The sequence below is a fragment of the Lactuca sativa genome, chromosome 9 (genome assembly GCF_002870075.4).
Source record: "Lactuca sativa cultivar Salinas chromosome 9, Lsat_Salinas_v11, whole genome shotgun sequence".
NCBI classification, from domain to species: Eukaryota; Viridiplantae; Streptophyta; class Magnoliopsida; order Asterales; family Asteraceae; genus Lactuca; species Lactuca sativa.
This window is the reverse complement of record NC_056631.2, coordinates 43890186-43909777: the sequence shown is the minus strand read 5'-3', so window position 1 is coordinate 43909777 and position 19592 is coordinate 43890186.

The window sequence follows — 19592 nt, the reverse complement described above, 5'->3', positions numbered from 1 at the left end:
ATATGTATATAATATAATCAATTCAACCAAGAAACTAATGAAATCGACGGATTTGATGGTTGCAATTAAGATTTCATGTCATAAATGTAAATCGAGTTTTTGTATGGATTTTATAACAAAATGTGGTAATAAACTAATAATTAATATCGGGTGTGGAAAGAGTAGCCGATCACACAACAGTTGAGGCTAAAACGAGGCTCCAAATCGAACTAATGGAGGCGTAGAAAATATACTATTGGACTTGAATAAATTGGCTGGGTGTAATAACTATTTATTAGTTAATGAAACGAAAAAGAAAACAGCTTGTCTGAAGGAAGAACTGAAGAAGTGAGAAAAGATGGGAGTTTTTAACCGAGGGGTAGTGATTTTAAAATATATTTACGAAATAATAGTAGTTTAAAAGATAATTACCAAAAGATGGTGAAAATTGTTTGAACCGATTTTTTAAATCAAAAAGCAAATTAAAATCCAATAACCCACAATTTTTTGACGGTTTGTTTTCTCCTCCAGCAAAAACACAGTGATCTATCCTCTATAGACCTACTCCCTCTAGTCACTGAATCTCCCCTTAAATCCATTAATACTATTATATACCATTAAAGGATTAACCAAATAAAAGTCGGACCCTCACATCTTCTTCACTGCACACCATAAGCACTATAAAACCCTTATCGTAGTCGTCTTTTCCCAGTGTAGTTTGCACATAATCAATATTCTGGATTTCCCACTCGAGCTCTGGATGAATGCCAATGGTGGAGATCCAACCGCTGTCGGAGACTTCGATTCAACTAGGACTAAGAGTTTTTCATCGATTCGAAGTTTAATAATCTAAAAAATGCATGAGAACGATATGATTGTGGTCCAACTCCTTCTCTGCAATGCTGGAGAAACCCCAACCACTAATGAAACTTTTTCTCTACGAGTGTAGTGCCGGAGAATCCGTATTATACAATCGACTAAACCAAATCCCGGTTGCATCACCAACAATGAGGTTGACAATTTGTTATTCATCTCAACCATGCAGGTTTCCTTTACTGCAGTAGAGTTATCCCTCACAATGCTTAGACATTGAGAAGTCCTTGAAATTTGATCGGGAAGACCGATGTATTGAATGTAAAACACCGTATGAAGAAAATATAAGTGATAACATTAAATTGAATGTCTTAACCCATTTGATTGAAGAAAATCAATATTCAAAAGTATCATAACATAGAAAATAACAGTTGCCTGTGTTATGCAGGCACATGGAAGTGTTTTATGTTTAGCGAAAAGAAGATATTTCCGGCGAAGGACGGAGAAACCATGAGAGCAAAATTTGTGTGAGATCTGGCGCGTGACAATGAACACGTAAGGGAAAAAGGGTTAAATATGTATTTTTATTAATCTTTTAATAAACTACAATTACTTGGTAAATATATTTTAAAATACCACTAATTGGTAATTACTTTTTCCGCTTACAAGCATCAAGTAAAAAACTCGAAACGATGGTGGTTGAGTACTGCTCATATGAGAGTTTAATTAGAATATTCAAATGCTGAAGATTGAGAACAATGGTGGAAACAATATGTGGATCGGGTGAAGAAAACAAACAAACAAATTAGATTTTTGGGTTGTGATTTCCATGACCATGTGGTGATTGTGGATTTGTTGTCGATATACTATTGGGCCAAAGTAATGAGTTTTGACTGAATATAATCAAGAAAGAAAAACAAAAGCAATCTTGATGTATTTGATTTCTATTAGGTCAGATGGGATATATTTCATCATCATATATAAACCACTTCATTATAAAGTACTCACAACTTCGTAGTGTTATATCTTTTTTATTTTTTTGATTAAATAAATATTTGTTTTTAATAAATTACAAGGTAGAGAGATGTAGAGAAAGATAGATAGATATACAATGAAAGACTAGGGTTGAACGTATTTAATTGAGGGGGTGTTCACTATAGTGATGGACTGCCATGATAGCAACGAAAAACCTTCATTGTATGTATTCTAGATCACTTTACAATACACAACAATTTATGCATTAAAGTATTGTATTGTACAACTTCATAAAGCATGAATTGTTATGTGTGGATAAAAATTGTTGTATACGAATCACCTCCCACCTTTACAAACAATGTTAAAGATGCCGATTGTGTGTAATTTGTACTTTGGCCCCTAAACTTAGATGATTTGTCTAATGTTTGTTGTGTTGAAACATTTCAGAAAATTTAAAATAGAGCTAATAACAATTAACAACCTTATGTTAGTTGTAGTAAACGTTGATAACATTCATATTGTTTAAAGTTTTGCTATAATTATTATCTTTTTGTATGTACCAAAACTTGATTGGTGAACTATTTACTTTTGAGAGTTTATAGAGGTTGATATAAATTATCTAATTATAAAATTGTTGTTTTATAGGTAGTTATTAAATATTGTTGGAAATTTCAAAATCCTAAAGTAATATACTTGCATAAAGGCTGGAATTCAGGTATAAACCATAATCGGTTGATTAGGGTATGCAGAGGATTCAACCTAGTTGCAACGAGAAACTAGTTGTAAGGGGATGATTTACCCACTTAAATATAATAACAACTAGTGTATTATATTGGAATTCTTGTTCGGGACTTATAGGAGTTCTATATAGTTGATCATGCATACTACCAGAGCCAACATTGCTAAGGTGAGTTCATATGACTTGTTAAATGGGTTGTTGCGTTATTTTTTATTTTGTTAAAACATGATTATTTATACCATGCTGATTTAAATCATATTGATATGAACTTTCAAATTGCATAAACATTATTTGGTATTTTTTGTATATGTTGGGTGACTCTGCTTATTTGGGGGGGAGGGGTTAGAATGACATTTTGTAAGAAAATGCATTGAAATGCGGTTTTATACACCGGCACAACTTAGCTAAATAAATACATGTACAGTTGATATATATATATATATATATATATATATATATATATATATATAACGTTGAAATGAGAACAAAAAAAGGTTAAGAACCGTAAGAACCTCTAATTTTAGATGTTTATAAAGGGTTTAGGGTTTAGGGTTTACGGTGTTTATAAAGGGTTTAGGGTGTTTATAAAGAGTTTAGGGTGTTTATAAAGGGTTTAGGGGTTAGAGGTTAGGGTTTAGGGTTACCCTAAACCCTTTATAAACATCTAAAGTTAGAGGTTCTTACGGTTCTTAACCTTTTTTGGTTCTCATTTGAACCACTCCCTATATATATATATATATATATATATATATATATATATATATATATATATATATATATATATATATATATATATAGGGTTAGGTTATATTGTTTTCAGTAACTATTGTGTGCCAGAATGCACAGATCTGGACCATCGGATTAATAGAATCAACAATCATGATCTGAGGGTTTATGATATTACAATAGGGTAGCATGTATCATATAATCACACAATTTTTATCAAAAGGGTATTTTGGACAATTAACTACATTTATAAAATGAAATTTTCGGATTTTTAGGGATGATTAATTCTCCTAATTTAAAAAAATCTGAATTTTTTAATTAATTCAATTTCAATTTTTACCAATTTTATTCTATCAGAATATTTTTTTGTTAGAATGATACTCTTTCAGAATTTTATTCTAACAAAATATTACTGAAGAAAAACAAAATTCATGAATAAGATGTTCAAATAACAAACATTATAATATATTTTTATACATCCGAACTTAAATACAAATTCATACATATTCTTACAAACTAAAAGTCTTATACATTTTAATATAGTTATAAAAATTCTAAAAGAATATAAACAAAAATGAATAACATTCTTAAAAAAAAATAACAACATTCCGCTAGAATACTATCGTGTGCCATGTTTTCTTCTTGAATTCTTGAATTCTGAAAGAGTGTTTCTGTTTTTGGATGTTGAATCTTGAAATTCTGAAAGAATATTGTTGTTTTTCTTCATTCTTTGAGAATGAAGTATCATATATCTTTTTTTCATAAGTTTCCTCATCATTCCTGCATCATCCTAACAACTGCACCTTAAGCATACAAATAATTAATTGCAATTCTTTCAGAATACAACAAAAATATTCTTACAGAATAAACTATTCTTGCAGATTGGTTTTAAATATTCTTAAAGAATTTGTAGCCTTCCTCAAACTAAAGCCTTCTTTATCAGATCAACAACAGACTTGAAGTGACACACCAACCACATAGGAGCCCACTTTTGAGTTTTGAGTGAGATAGATCGAATCAATCAAGACTTGGTTTTAGATAAAAACATGTATTTTTAGGTCTTGATAAAACCTTAATAATTTTTTTCCATCCTTTGAAAAAGATCAAGTACTCGACTGAATTTGTAGCCAAACTCAGAGAAAACCTAAACTTGATAAAGGAAATTACAGATGATTGATTAAAACATAATAGTAGCATTAAACTGTTTGTGCAAATATTGAATCTGAGAAATTCCAAAACCGTAAGTGACTTAATTTCTTCCATATATACTAGGTTAAGTTTTGGCAATCAAAATTGAGTTTTGAAATCTGGAAAACATAATTCACAATCAAAAGTTAAGTACTTTTGAGATTATGTGCACCAGTATCAGATGTCAATTTGAATTACTAGCCTAAAAAAAAATTAAAAGTACCTGGGATTGAAATTATTTGGTGGCGACGCCCTTTTCATCTTCAGTTACAAGGGTTTAGTCGTGTGAAGTAGCGGAGCAGTAGAAGAAGCCAACCGTGAGACGAGATAACTTATAAGAGGGAGAGATTGAGGACTTGGAGGACATAAGGGGAAGTTGTGTTGGCCATGACTGCCTGAAACATAATCGAACCATTTTATAAGTAGCGGAGGAGACGAGGAAGAGGCTACATGCGTTTTCCATCAATTCTTGTGACAAGTTCCTTCCACCACCATCATCACCGATGATGATTGATCGATTAAAGAAAAAAAATGAGTTTATTAAGAGAAAGAAAATCTTAATAATTGATTGGAGAAGGATAATTACCTGGTAATGAGTTTTGAATCTTGATGATTGATTGTAGAAGAAGAAACAGAAGTCGTGGATTAGAAACGATGATGAGTTAGATTTAGGGCTAGGGTTAAGTAGTTGGTCAAAGAGATTTTTATGGTAATTCCCATTAATTAAGGGATTTTATTTTAATTATCATTCTAAAGTTACATAATTACCCTTATTCAATTTTTTAATTATTTAATTATTCCTCAATTCCTATTGGTGCATTCAGTCACACAATAATTATCAAAAACATTTGAACCTAGCTCTCTCTCTTTCTCTCTCTCTCTCTCTCTCTCTCTCTATATATATATATATATATATATATATATATATATATATATATATATATAGTTAGGTTCATGTGATACCATTATATTTTGTAAGATGGGAGACACAATCATATCCATTCATTTCGTAGGTAAAAAAAAATATTTTTAAAATGCAAAATAATTAAAAAATTTCGAAAAAAAATTAAAAAATGTTATTTTCGTCATTTTTTATCAAAAATAATAAAAAAAAGTTACCGTTTTTTTGAAATATCTATCAAATATTCTAATAGAATATTATAATATTTTATATATCTGACAAATCTAGTAGAATATTAGAATATTCTAACATTCTAAAAATTACATTAGATTATTTACAATATGATATTCTATTAGAATATTTTATGTATATTTCAAAAAAAAATGGTAAAATTTATTTACTTTTTTAGGTAAATAAAATGGCGAAAATAATTATTAAAAAAATTTTGGATTTTTCCTTTTATTTTGCATTTTAAATTGCGTCTCACGTTCTCACAAAATTAACATGGTCTCAAATGTATATATATATATATATATATATATATATATATATATATATATATATATATATATATATCCCTATTCTAATAAATGAATAGTTTTAATTTCTTTTTGCCAAGTGTCACTCTAACACAACTCCTCATTAATATCATGTCATGTGTCATGTAGATATATTAGGCAACTTATTTCAAAATTCAAATTTATATTTTTTAATTATATATTAAATTTGAAGTTATAATAACTTTAAAAATTTGATATATCTCTTAATTAATAATTTATTTAAAATGGTTTATTTAAAATAATTGATTAATAATTATAAATTTTTATTATAAAAGTTTAATTAATTTTACAACCGTGGTTTCCACGAGTTATAACCTAGTATATATATACACAAAAGATGTTAAAGAGAATGAGTGATGACCCTTTTTAATTACCACAACCACTACGCATTTTTAACCAAGCTAATAGAAATTATTTAAGCATGTTGTTGATGTAATTTTCACTATAAATCTTTTATGGATTTTTGTGGTACGGGTAGTTTTTACAGTATGATGCACATTCTTAGAAAAAGTGTTTGAAGTCGAAACACTACGAGGATAGTAATGTGTTTAGTAGTTATTTTTCTTTGTGTTTAGAGTGTAGGGATGTCAAAAAGTCCTGTGGGACTCCGTTCTCATGGAGGCCCCGCCCGTTTAGGGAAATTTTAAAAAAAAATTAGGGGTGTGGACTGGCGCGGGAGCAAGGTTAATCCTCATTTTAATTTCTGGAGTGGGGACAGAGGTAGGCAATCTCGTCCCTAAACCCCCATGGGGACCACGTTAACAAATTACACATATATTTATGTATATTAATTATATAAATATAATAAACAATAACATGATTTTGAGCTTCTAAAATTCATCAAAAAACATGTTTTTAAGTTGTTAGTATAATGTTTTTAACCTAAATAACAATTTCTTTTAACCCAAAAAAAGACAGCGGAAAATCAATCGGGAGCGGGGGAACGGGGGCGGGCGTGGGGGTGGAGGTGGGGTTAATAAAGGGTATTCGGGGGTGGGAGTTGGGGTAGCAAGGCTGAACATTTTGGGGGCGGGGGCAGGGGATACACTCCACGTTCCGTTTTCCCCCATTGGCATCCCTATTAGAGTGGGTTTTGATCTATTTGGTAGGTTGTTGTAAATTTTCAGAGTTTTTATAAAACTTTATTGTTTATTTATGTATTGGAAAAGTTGATTTCGGGATGATTTAACATCCCAACTCTTTATAAATTTATTATAACGTACAATGTTATAAGTAATATTGATATGAGAAAAAAATTGATTAATTTGAACGGCTCGTCCACCCTTAGAAATTAACTAATTTGTCCTTAGATATGAAAATAAAAATGCAATAATTGTATTTATAAAATTCTTGCCGAAAACTTTAAAATAGGCTAAGAAAATACAAAATACTCCTATATAACTATATAAGTAACACTTGGCAAACTCAAAAAATCCCGGCAACATTCAAAATAAAATATAAACCTATATTTTAATTTGTTTGAAAACTTCATTTAATTAATGTCTTGTTCCCGAGTTTAACAAAAGAAAAGAAGAGAAGAGAAAATAACGAGAGAAAAGAAAGTAAAACAAAATTTTCTTTTGTGTTCCCGAGTTGGAGAGAAGTGGAAGGAAAATGAATAATTTTGTTCTTTCTTTTCAAACTCTTCCAAATCGGAAGGAAAGTTAGGAACGGAGTGTAAATAAGTTGAACTCGGGAACGGAGTGTAAACAAGTTAAATCCACCGATTTCCTTTCCTTTCTTCTCATTGCCACCGATTTCCTTTCATTTCTCTCATTAAGTTGAACTCGGGAACGGAGTGTAAATAAGTTAAATCCATTTTTAAAGAAACATATAACACTTTAGTATAAAGTAAAGTAATTATACTTACTCAGAGCCGGCCCATAGGCCTATGTAAGTTGGACGACCGCTCCAAATGCCCAAAGGCCCCTATTTTATATTTATATATAGGGTTATATAGTGACAACCCGTTAATTTTAAGGATAATGGACTAGTTTTTCAAATAAAAATGATTTTGGCTAATTCGATTTCTATCTTTCTGAACATCAATATGATTTTCCAATTGCTCACGGGATATTAGAAACAACAACAAGCAAATACTCTTTTAGTTTGTTTCACTTTTTTGGTTATTCTGCTTATATGTGATTGTTAATGTATTATATGTTACTGTTTAGTTTTTATTAAAAATGGTTCCTAGAAAATGTTGGGCTTTGCATCTAAAAAAGTTTGTAAATGTAAATGTCTTTTTTTTTTGGCTATATTTATGATTTTGAGTATGTTTTGTAATTTTTATTTTATTATTATGTAATTTAATAGTTGTTGGGTGGATTGTTTGGCTTCCGGGGGAGGTGGTGCATGGAGAGTAGAAAAGTCACGATGGTGTTCCGTAATTTCTTGCAAAGACGGTTGATGATAGTTTTTGTGACAGCGACCAGTGGTACAGCCGACGGAGACTGGTTGTTCGATGGCGGCATCTGGAGATAGTACAGGCGACGGAGACTGGTTGTTCAATGGCGGCATTTGGAGGTTCATTGGTGACAAACACTGGTTGTTCAATGGCGGCATTTGGAGGTTCCGGTGGTTATGCATCTTTAAGTGGTAATGAGATGAGAGAATAGGAGAATGATATCATATCTTAGGTTTTAGAAATGGTAATAAATTGAGGGTGGGAATTAGAAAAGGTATTATATTATTTGTTTAAATTACGATCATTAATAAATAATATATAAAATATGAAAAAATAAGGATAAGATGGTCTTATTTTATCTTTGTGATGAATTAAAAATGTAAAAAATTCATTCAATGAAGAGTACGAGTGTAAAAAATAGTAATGGAATATATATGCAATTTTAATAAAATATGGGTAATACGGTTTTTTTATCTTTACGAAGGGCCCTGTTTTATTTTTTCTTCGGACTTCAAATTATTTTGGACCGGCCATGTACTTACTAACGACAATCATATACAAAGTATAATAATTATGTTCACCGATAAATAAAAATAAGGTATTTCATATCAATATTAAATTTATATTTATATTTAATATAGATATTAGTTATATAATTATAAATATATACAAATACCAACTTCATGCCAGTGAGTACCACCACTGTAGCTAAAAGTATAACATTTTAAACACAACTAACCGGTAATTAGTAGTTAAAAATTTTATGCGTAAAATAGTTTGAAAGAAATAGTTGTAATCTTTTGAGAGATGTAAAATAACATAAAATATAAAAACTAAAAGATAAAAACTATTTAAACTTTAAAAACTACTTTGTTTTTTTTTAAAAAAAAAAAAAAAAAAAAAGCTTTAAGCTCAAAAATTTAAAAGAAGTTTTTTCTTTAGTTCTAATTACTTTTGAAAGATAGAAACTAAAAACTCCTAAAAAAATCGTTATATTTATCGTTGTAGACCAAACCAAAAAAACTCAAAAGCTAATGGTGTTAGGCCTATAATGTGTTGTGTCAAATGTTTGTTTGTATAGTTTTGTTTATTCCGAAATGGGCGTGTCCATGTTCGGATCCGCTATTGAAACGACCCAAAAATACGACCCGAAAATTTCATTTTTAATATAACCAAAAATCATGAAACTGAGTATATCATAATAAAACCATGCGTTGCGAATCCCAAAACCATACTAAAATACAGTGAGAAAACTGTGTCACAACTGTATCAAAACATATCTAAGATAGCTGATCAACTCCCAGGATAAAAACTGAAGCTGTGGTGTGTGCGATGCCATCATCTCGAGCTCTTCCCTTTGCTTGCGGAAGTACCTGAAACAAAAACTGAAACTGTAAGCACGAAGCTTAGTGAGCTCCCCCAAACTACCACATACCACACAATAACATATAAAGCACATACTGGGCCTTGCCCACTGCATCGGACCGAAGTCCGGCTAACCGGGGCCTTGCCCCCTACATCGGACCGAAGTCCGAAGCTGACCGGAACATCGGACCGAAGTCCGAAGCTGACTGGGACCTTCGTCCCCTACATCGAACCGAGTCTGAAGCTGTCTAGGACATCGGACCGAAGTCCGAAGCTGACTGAGACATCGGACCGAAGTCCGAAGCTGACTGGGACCTACGTCCCCTACATCGGACCGGAGTCCAAAGCTGACTGGACCTCTGTCCCCCACATCGGACCGAAGTCCGAAGCTGACTGAACATAGCATAAACATATCAACTGGCATAAACACATATATCCTGTCTGAACCACGAAGGCATCAAACATACTAACTACTACATCGGATCGAGGTCCGAAGCTGACTGCTAGCTAAACGGGCCGGCATTGTGGCCTTAGACCCGTTACTACTGGAAGGAAACTCACCTCGTGAACTGGCTGCTGTGTGAATGGCTCTGGAAGCTAACTGCTGCTGCTCCGGTATCTCCCCGGCTACAAGTCCATAAACACACTCAATCAAATGCTAAACACTGCACTGGGTAAAATGACTTTTTTACCCTTGGTCAAAGTCAACTCTCTCGGTCAAAGTCAACCCACAGTTGACCTGACTCGCCGAGTTGGGCCGCCAACTCGCCGAGTCTCTAGTCTCACTTCTCAGCCCTACTCGTGGCTACTCGCCGAGTATGGCATCGACTCGACGAGTACCCTCTCGATCCAAGAACTCAGACAATCTTCATCTGACTCGCCGAGTCATATGAACAACTCGACGAGTTGTTCTTCAGCTAAGAAGATTGCCTTAGACTCGCCGAGTTGTATGAACAACTCGTCGAGTCCCTCCATTACTGAGTCTGCCCTCCAACTCACTGAGTCCACTCTACTACTCACGGCTTCCACTCGACATCACTCAAAAAGGGGAAAAATGGGACTCGCGACCTGAATCGCCGAGTCGTTCTTCCGACTCGCCGAGTCACATCCATGCAACTACTCTAAACTCGATTCTGCTTGAATCCAGCGCATACAAATGATAGATCTGAGTCCAATAAGCTGATTCACCACGTAAAGTTTCCAACTTTACGTGTACATACACATGAAAAAGGAGATAAAGGCTAAAAAGGCACTTAGAAGAGTAGATCTAGGGTTCTTATGCAAAGCATCTTCAAAAAGGCAATAGATCCGGGCTCTACAACTCCTAAATGAACAGATCTAGGGATATCTCGACCTATTAAGGCATCCAAACAACTATAAGGCTTGGAGAATGCATCAAACTAGCCCTAGAAGAGTTCAAATGGAAATCTAAAGCATAAAACAGAAGGAATCCGAGAAATACCTCAATGAACTCTGATTTTGCCCTTGGATCTTTGCTCAACACCTCTTCTCCTTGCTCCTTTCTTCTTCTTCTTCTTCAAGCCTTCAAAATCCACACAAAAGCACTTAAAACAAACAAGGGATGGATTAGGGTTTTCTCACAACTCTCTAAGGGTGAAGGAGGCAAGTTTGGGGCACAAAGCATTGCTTAAATAGTGAGCAACCCGGGGATTTAGGGTTTCTTCCAGGCAGGCAGACTCGCCGGGTCCCGAATATGGACTCGCCGAGTCGCCAACTAACACGTGCACGAAAACTCGACCCTACTCGACGAGTCAGGCCATAGACTCGCCGAGTCCCTCAATAAAACTTCTAAATAAAAGCCACGAAAGCATCATACCAGAGACGGGGCATTACAATTCTCCCCCACTTGTCTCAGACTTCACCCTCGAAGTCAGCTGCGGCTGAATCTGCAAATAACTCTGGGTAATGCTCTCTCATTTCTTCCTCAGCTTCCCACGTCCACTCAGACCCCTTCCGGTGCTGCCACTGCACCTTCACTAACTGAATTGCCTTGTTCCTCAAGGTCTTTGTCTTCCGGTCCAGAATCGTGACCGGCCTCTCAGTATAATTCAGGCTGCTATCAACCTGAATATCCTCTAGGGGAACAACTGCTGACTCATCCACCAAACACTTCCTCAACTGAGACACATGGAAAGTGTTGTGGATCTGGCTAAGCTCTACAGGAAGATCCAATCGATAAGCAACCCGACCCACTCGGGCCAAAGCCCTGAAGGGACCAATGAACCTGGGGCCCAGCTTGCCCCTCTTCCGGAACCTGATGACACCCTTCCAGGGTGAGACCTTCAGGAGGACCATATCGCCCACCCGAAACTCCAAGTCTGAACGCCTCCTGTCGGCGTAGCTCTTCTGCCAACTCTGCGCAGTCTGCAGTTTACTACGGACCTGCTGAATCAACTCGGTCGTCTTGAGCACCACCTCTGTGCTCCCAACAACTCACTGATCGACCTCGCCCCAACAAATCGGGGTCCTACACTTCCTCCCATAAAGCATCTCAAAGGGAGGTCGATCAATGCTCGCATGATAACTGTTGTTATACGAAAATTCCGCTAACGGAAGATACGTATCCCAACTGCCACCGAAGTCTAGAACACACACTCTGAGCATGTCCTCGAGAGTCTGAATCGTCCTCTCGCTCTGCCCGTCCGTCTGAGGGTGGAAGGCGGTGCTGAAATGAAGACAAGTACCCATCTCGTCGTGAAACCGCTTTCCAGAATCTGGATGTAAAACGGACATCTCGGTCTGACACTACCGATACCGGCACTCCATGACGTGCCACGATCTCACGCACATAGATATCGGCTAACTTTTCTGCTGATATACTCTCCTGGATCGGGATAAAATGAGCACTCTGATGGGTTTTAGGTAAAACAAATAAACTAGAAAAACAATTCCTAAGTTCACATGCAACCTACTTTGGATCTATGTTTTATCTATTGAACATACAACTTTGAATTGCAAAACAAGAACCCTAGAGGAGAGAGGCTAATATCAAACTTAACAAACTAGGGTTTAGTAATTACATACCTTTCAATTGTTATAGTAAACAATTGATAATTCCCTTGATCTTGATCTTGATCTTCTTGGAAGCTTAGCACCACAAGTGTAATGCCTCTAATGGAATCACACCCAAACTAGCAAGAAGGAAAGTAGAAGGAGAGAGAGGGAGTATTCAATTTTCGGCCCTAAGGGTTTCTTCCAAAGAAAGAGTGACCAAAATGTGAACCAGGAGGCTCCTTATATAGTTGAGAGATCTAGGGTTTAGGAAAAACCCTAATGCTCCTTGCTTAGGGCCTAAGGAAAGCCAAAGGCCTTATCCAAGCCCCCTTGGACGAAATCCTTAGGGTTTCCCCTATAGATTTCGTCCACCTCCTTCCAAGGAGGTTCTGGAGCCTTCCACTCAACTATTAGATAATTGCAAACTAGTCCCTGCACTTTATAATTAATTCTTTTAACCCCAAAATTAATTCTGATTAATTTCTGGCTAACAATTAATTAAACAAAATGATTTCTTATTAATATATTAATCTTTTAACATATTAATAAATTCATTTATATTAATTTATTAATCTTATAATAAATTAATATCTCTCCTTTCATAATTTCCTTGTCCGGTTGCTAGGTTTGAGGGCAACCCAAAAGGACTGTGCTGCTATCAATTCAAGTACATACCAATTATAGTTATGGGCTTAGACACCTAATCCAACACACTCTTCGTCAACCGATCCACTACTACCCATATCGAATCCACTCCTCGTGCGGTCCTGGGAAGCTTGGTGACAAAATCCATGGTGATGTCCTCCCATTTCCACACGGGAATGTCTAACGGCTGCATCTTGCCGTGAGGCCTCTGGTGCTCCGCCTTGACCTTCCTGCAGGTCAGGCACCTCTCAACATACCAAGCGACATCCCGCTTCATGCAGGGCCACCAATAATCGGGTCGAAGATCTCTATACATCTTCGTCACCCCTGGGTGGATAGAAAATCGAGACTTATGAGCCTCATCCATCAACACCTGCCGTACCCCACCCCAGTACAGTACCCACACTCTCCCATGAAGTGTAAGCAATCCCCCGCTGTCATAATCAAACGAAGCTACTCGGCCCACTATCCTCTCACACTTTTGCCTCTCCTCCTTGAGGCCCTCAACCTGAGCCTCCCTGATCCGTTCCAACAACGGAGTAATCACTGTCATCCTCAAACACAAATCTCTGATAGGGGCTGTCGACACTTTGCGGCTCAGGGCGTCGGCCACTACGTTGGCATTCCCTGGATGGTAAAGGATCTCACAATCATAATCCTTCAGCACATCCAACCACCTCCTCTGCCTCATGTTCAGACTCGGCTGATCCATAAGGTACCTCAAACTCTTGTGATCCATGTAGATAGTACAACGGACCCCATAAAGATAGTGCCTCCAAATCTTGAGGGCAAACACAACTGCCCCCAGCTCTAAATCATGGGTAGGATAATTAGCCTCGTGAGGCTTCAACTGCCTCGAGGCGTAAGCTATCACATGGCCTCGCTGCATCAACATTGCTCCCATACCTGTGATTGAGGCATCACAGTAGACTACGAAGTCCTCTACTCCCTCTGGCAAGGTAAGGATCGGAGCCTCGCACAATCTCTGCCTGAGGGTCTCAAACGCTGCCTGCTGCTCGGGCCCCCAACGAAATACCACCGACTTCTTGGTTAGTCGGGTGAGCGGCACTGCTATCTTGGAGAAATCCTGAATGAATCTCCGGTAATACCCTGCCAACCCTAGGAAGCTCCAAATCTCAGCTGGAGACTTCGGGACCTCCCACTGCATCACGGCCTCTATCTTGGCCGGATCCACCAAAATACCCTTCTGGTTGACGAGGTGACCAAGGAACTGCACCTCACGCAACCAGAACTCGCACTTGGAGAACTTTGCGAAAAGCCTCTCCCTCCTCAAAACTTCCAGCACCTCCCTCAGGTGCTCCTCGTGTTGCTCCTGCGTCTTGGAATACACCAAGATATCATCTATGAATACTATCACTGACCGATCCAGCATCGGCCTGCACACGCAATTCATGAGGTCCATGAACGCGGCTGGAGCATTGGTGAGCCCAAATGGCATCACCACAAACTCATAATGACCATACCTGGTCCTGAAAGCAGTCTTCTGAACATCCTCATCCCTAACCCGCATCTGGTGATACCCGGAGCGTAGATCGATCTTGGAGAACCAAGACGCTCCCTGAAGTTGATCAAACAAATCATCTATCCTCGGAAGTGGGTAACGGTTCTTCACCGTCACCTTATTCAACTCCCGGTAATCTATACACATACGATGCGACCCATCCTTCTTCCTCACAAACAGGATCGACGCTCCCCAAGGCGAACTGCTCGGCCGAATGAAACCCTTGTCTAGCAGCTCCTGCAGCTGCGTAGACAACTCCTGCATCTCAGGGGGAGCTAGGCGATACGGTGCCTTGGCTATCGGAGCCGCACCAGGAATCAGGTCGATCCCAAACTCAACCTGCCTCTCAGGAGGTATTCCCGGTAAATCCTCGGGAAATACATCCGGGAAGTCTCGCACTATCGGAACATCATCAACTGTCGTCTTGCCCTTCTCCCGGGCATCCAAGACATAAGCTACATAACCAGCGCAACCCTGCTGAAAATAGCGCCTCGCCCTTGCGGGGGAACAAAAGGTCGGTCCGCGCTGTGGCCTCTCGCCCTGAATCACTAACTCTTCCCCACTGGGAGTGCGAACCCTCACAGGAGGTATTCCCGGTAAATCCTCGGGAAATACATCCGGGAAGTCTCGCACTATCGGAACATCATCAACTGTCGTCTTGCCCTTCTCCCGGGCATCCAAGACATAAGCTACATAACCAGCGCAACCCTGCTGAAAATAGCGCCTCGCCCTTGCGGCGGAACAAAAGGTCGGTCCGCGCTGTGGCCTCTCGCCCTGAATCACTAACTCTTCCCCACTGGGAGTGCGAACCCTCACTAGCTGAAGCTCACAATCAATCACCGCCCCATTGGGGCTTAGCCAATCCATGCCCACAATAACCTTATTCCCTCGCAGGGGAATAGGAACCAGGTCCACCGAAAACTGCTCGTCAAACAACTGAAAAGAACACCCTCTATGCACTCTGCCGACCCTCACGATCCTGTCATCTGCTATCTCAACCTCTAGTGGACATTCGAGCTCCCCTGGAGCTCTGCTAAATCTCTTGCTAAGCGCAAGCGATACGAATGATCGGGTAGCCCCCGAATCGAATAATACCATAGCAGAAATTCCGTTCACAGAGAACGACCCTATATAAAACATACAATCGTAAGCAATAATCAATCAATAAAATAAAGAGATGAAGGGAAGATACATACCTGTCACCACATCAGGAGTCGCTCGCGCCTCCTCTACTGTCATCTGAAACGCCCTACTCTTCGCTACTGGCGCCTCGGCTCGGCCCTGCCGGCCATCTGTAATCCTCAAAGTAGCAGGGGCAGGTGCAGCCACCTTCCCTACTGCAGCTAAACTCGGACACTGGGACTTTTTATGTCGCCTCTGATTGCACTGAAAGCAAATCAGATCTGATGCTGCAACGGCAGTAGCAGGGGCCGTACAATCCCTGCTCAAATGCCCAGTCTGACCACACTTGAAGCAGCCGGAACTCCCTGCCTTGCACACCCCATTGTGCATCTTCCCATACCTGCCACATCGACTGTGGCTCGGCTGAAACCTGGACCTGTGATCTGAAACCTTGGGCTTTTTGCCCGAACCTCCTGAACCCGAAACCGCCTCCAGTTTCCTCTTCTTCTCCATCTCGATATCAATCTCCCTCTCTCGAGCCCTAGCAATCATGTCGTCCAACGTTTTACAGCTGGACCGGCTCACAAACTGGCGAATATCACTTCGCAACATCTCATGATATCGGTCCTTCTTCATCTCCTCATCGGCTGCATACTGAGGAACAAGAAGAGCCCTCTCCCTGAACTTCGCGGTGATCTCCGCCACAGTCTCTGTAGTCTGGGTGAGGTCCTGAAACTCTTTGGCTAACTGCTGCACCTCAATAACTGGTGCAAACTCCGCCCTGAACCTGGTAGAGAAATCAGCCCAGGTCATGGCATCCAATGTTGCATCATCTCCAATGGTATGTCCGACCTCCTCCCACCAATCCCGTGCCCTGTCCTTCAGAAGACAGGACGCCAATCTGACCTTGTCCCCCTCGGGACACCTGCTAGTGCGGAACGCATTGGCCACATCCGCCAACCATCTAGTACTCGCTATGGGGTCCCGCGCCCCATGATAGTCTGGAGCTCCACATGCCCTGAACTCCCTGAATGTAAGTGTGCACGACCCCATCATGGCCGCCACCTCGGCACGGAAGGTGCCCAATCTCTCATCCATCAGCTCTAGGATACCCTCCTTGATCGAACCGAAGATCACAGGAGTCTGCTCTAAAATGATAAGAGTAATCTCTGAAGAAAGAAACTCTCTGGTCTGCTCATCCATGTGCTCGTTCCCCGAGCCTGATCCTGATCCCTCCCCGGCACCTCCATTGTCGGCTGCTGTCCTCGGACGCAAAACCACCATTCTGAAACACATCGTAGCAATATCAGAAAACTGAAATATCTCAAGGGATCATTGATACTACTACTAGCTTCCTGGTCTTGTCTCGGCCTTCCTTGATTCGAGTACAGATCCTCTGCTTTCAGTAGTACGGGCCCATACTACCTTCCACATCTATCCGTACTTTCCTCAAGAACCGCCTTGACTCCACCAAGTCACTTCTACTACTACTGATCTCTGCTACTCTCATCCTAGGCTTGCCCTAGGGAAATCGCTGACTCCACTCATACCAGTCCTCAGCTGCCGAAGGCCTCCTTGTAATGCTAATTAGCCACCACTTGAAGACCATCACATGCAATGAGGCTCGGATAATCCTTCGAGTAAAAGACTCGTCCCTACAACGGTTGGACTCAGACAAGAGCTGCGCAATAGGGCGAAATCCAGCACTCTGAGATTATTCAACCCTGATCACATGTGATGTGACGTATTCACCTAATGGCTAACTCCCACCACTCAGAGTCCCACCAAGCACAAAGCAAGCAGCATTCGGATAAGGGAAACATACTCAGGCAAAACTATTCTCATAACGAGAAGCTACTCTAGCATACAATGTTAAGCTCGCGCTACCAGGCATAACCTAAACAGGCTATCCTACTGCTGTCTACTCAATACTAGCATGCAATTCTCATAAAGTTGTAACACATATAGCAGGCACATAAGGCATCCTCCTAGATCCTTAGTCCTATACTAGCATGCTGTTCTACTAAAACTGGAACAATTAATCATAATAATAAAACTTGTATTGGTAATTTGGGAGTACTTACTTGAGCTCGGCTGATCGCATGCACCACACCCTTATCTTGTTTTAAAAAAAATTCTTTTATTTCTAAGTGCTTTTCAAAATCTCATTCGAAAACATTTTTCTTTTTGAAAATCTTTTTATCTTTCCCTTAGTTTGAGTTCAGATGCACTAGGTGGTGTATCCGAATCCCTCAAACCAGGGCTCTGATACCAACTTGAAACGACCCAAAAATACGACCCGAAAATTTCATTTTTAATATAACCAAAAATCATGAAACTAAGTATATCATAATAAAACCATGCGTTGCGAATCTCAAAACCATACTAAAATACAATGAGAAAACTGTGTCACAACTGTATCAAAACATATCTAAGATAGCTGATCAACTCCCAGGATAAAAACTGAAGCTGTGGTGTGTGCGATGCCATCATCTCGAGCTCTTCCCTTTGCTTGCGGAAGTACCTGAAACCAAAACTGAAACTGTAAGCACGAAGCTTAGTGAGCTCCCCCAAACTACCACATACCACACAATAACATATAAAGCACATACTGGGCCTTGCCCACTGCATCGGACCGAAGTCCGGCTAACCGGGGCCTTGCCCCCTACATCGGACCGAAGTCCGAAGCTGACTGGAACATCGGACCGAAGTACGAAGCTGACTGGGACCTTCGTCCCCTACATCGAACCGAGTCCGAAGCTGTCTAGGACATCGGACCGAAGTCCGAAGCTGACTGAGACATCGGACCGAAGTCCAAAGCTGACTGGGACCTACGTCCCCTACATCGGACCGGAGTCCGAAGCTGACTGGACCTCTGTCCCCCACATCGGACCGAAGTCCGAAGCTGACTGAACATAGCATAAACATATCAACTGGCATAAACACATATATCCTGTCTGAACCACGAAGGCATCAAACATACTAACTACTACATCGGATCGAGGTCCGAAGCTGACTGCTAGCTAAACGGGCCGGCATTGTGGCCTTAGACCCGTTACTACTAGAAGGAAACTCACCTCGTGAACTGGCTGCTGTGTGAATGGCTCTGGAAGCTAACTGCTGCTGCTCCGGTATCTCCCCGGCTACAAGTCCATAAACACACTCAATCAAATGCTAAACACTGCACTGGGTAAAATGACTTTTTTACCCTTGGTCAAAGTCAACTCTCTCGGTCAAAGTCAACCCACAGTTGACCTGACTCGCCGAGTTGGGCCGCCAACTCGCCGAGTCTCTAGTCTCACTTCTCAGCCCTACTCGTGGCTACTCGCCGAGTATGGCATCGACTCGACGAGTACCCTCTCGATCCAAGAACTCAGACAATCTTCATCTGACTCGCCGAGTCATATGAACAACTCGACGAGTTGTTCTTCAGCTAAGAAGATTGCCTTAGACTCGCCGAGTTGTATGAACAACTCGTCGAGTCCCTCCATTACTGAGTCTGCCCTCCAACTCACTGAGTCCACTCTACTACTCACGGCTTCCACTCGACATCACTCAAAAAGGGGAAAAATGGGACTCGCGACCTGACTCGCCGAGTCGTTCTTCCGACTCGCCGAGTCACATCCATGCAACTA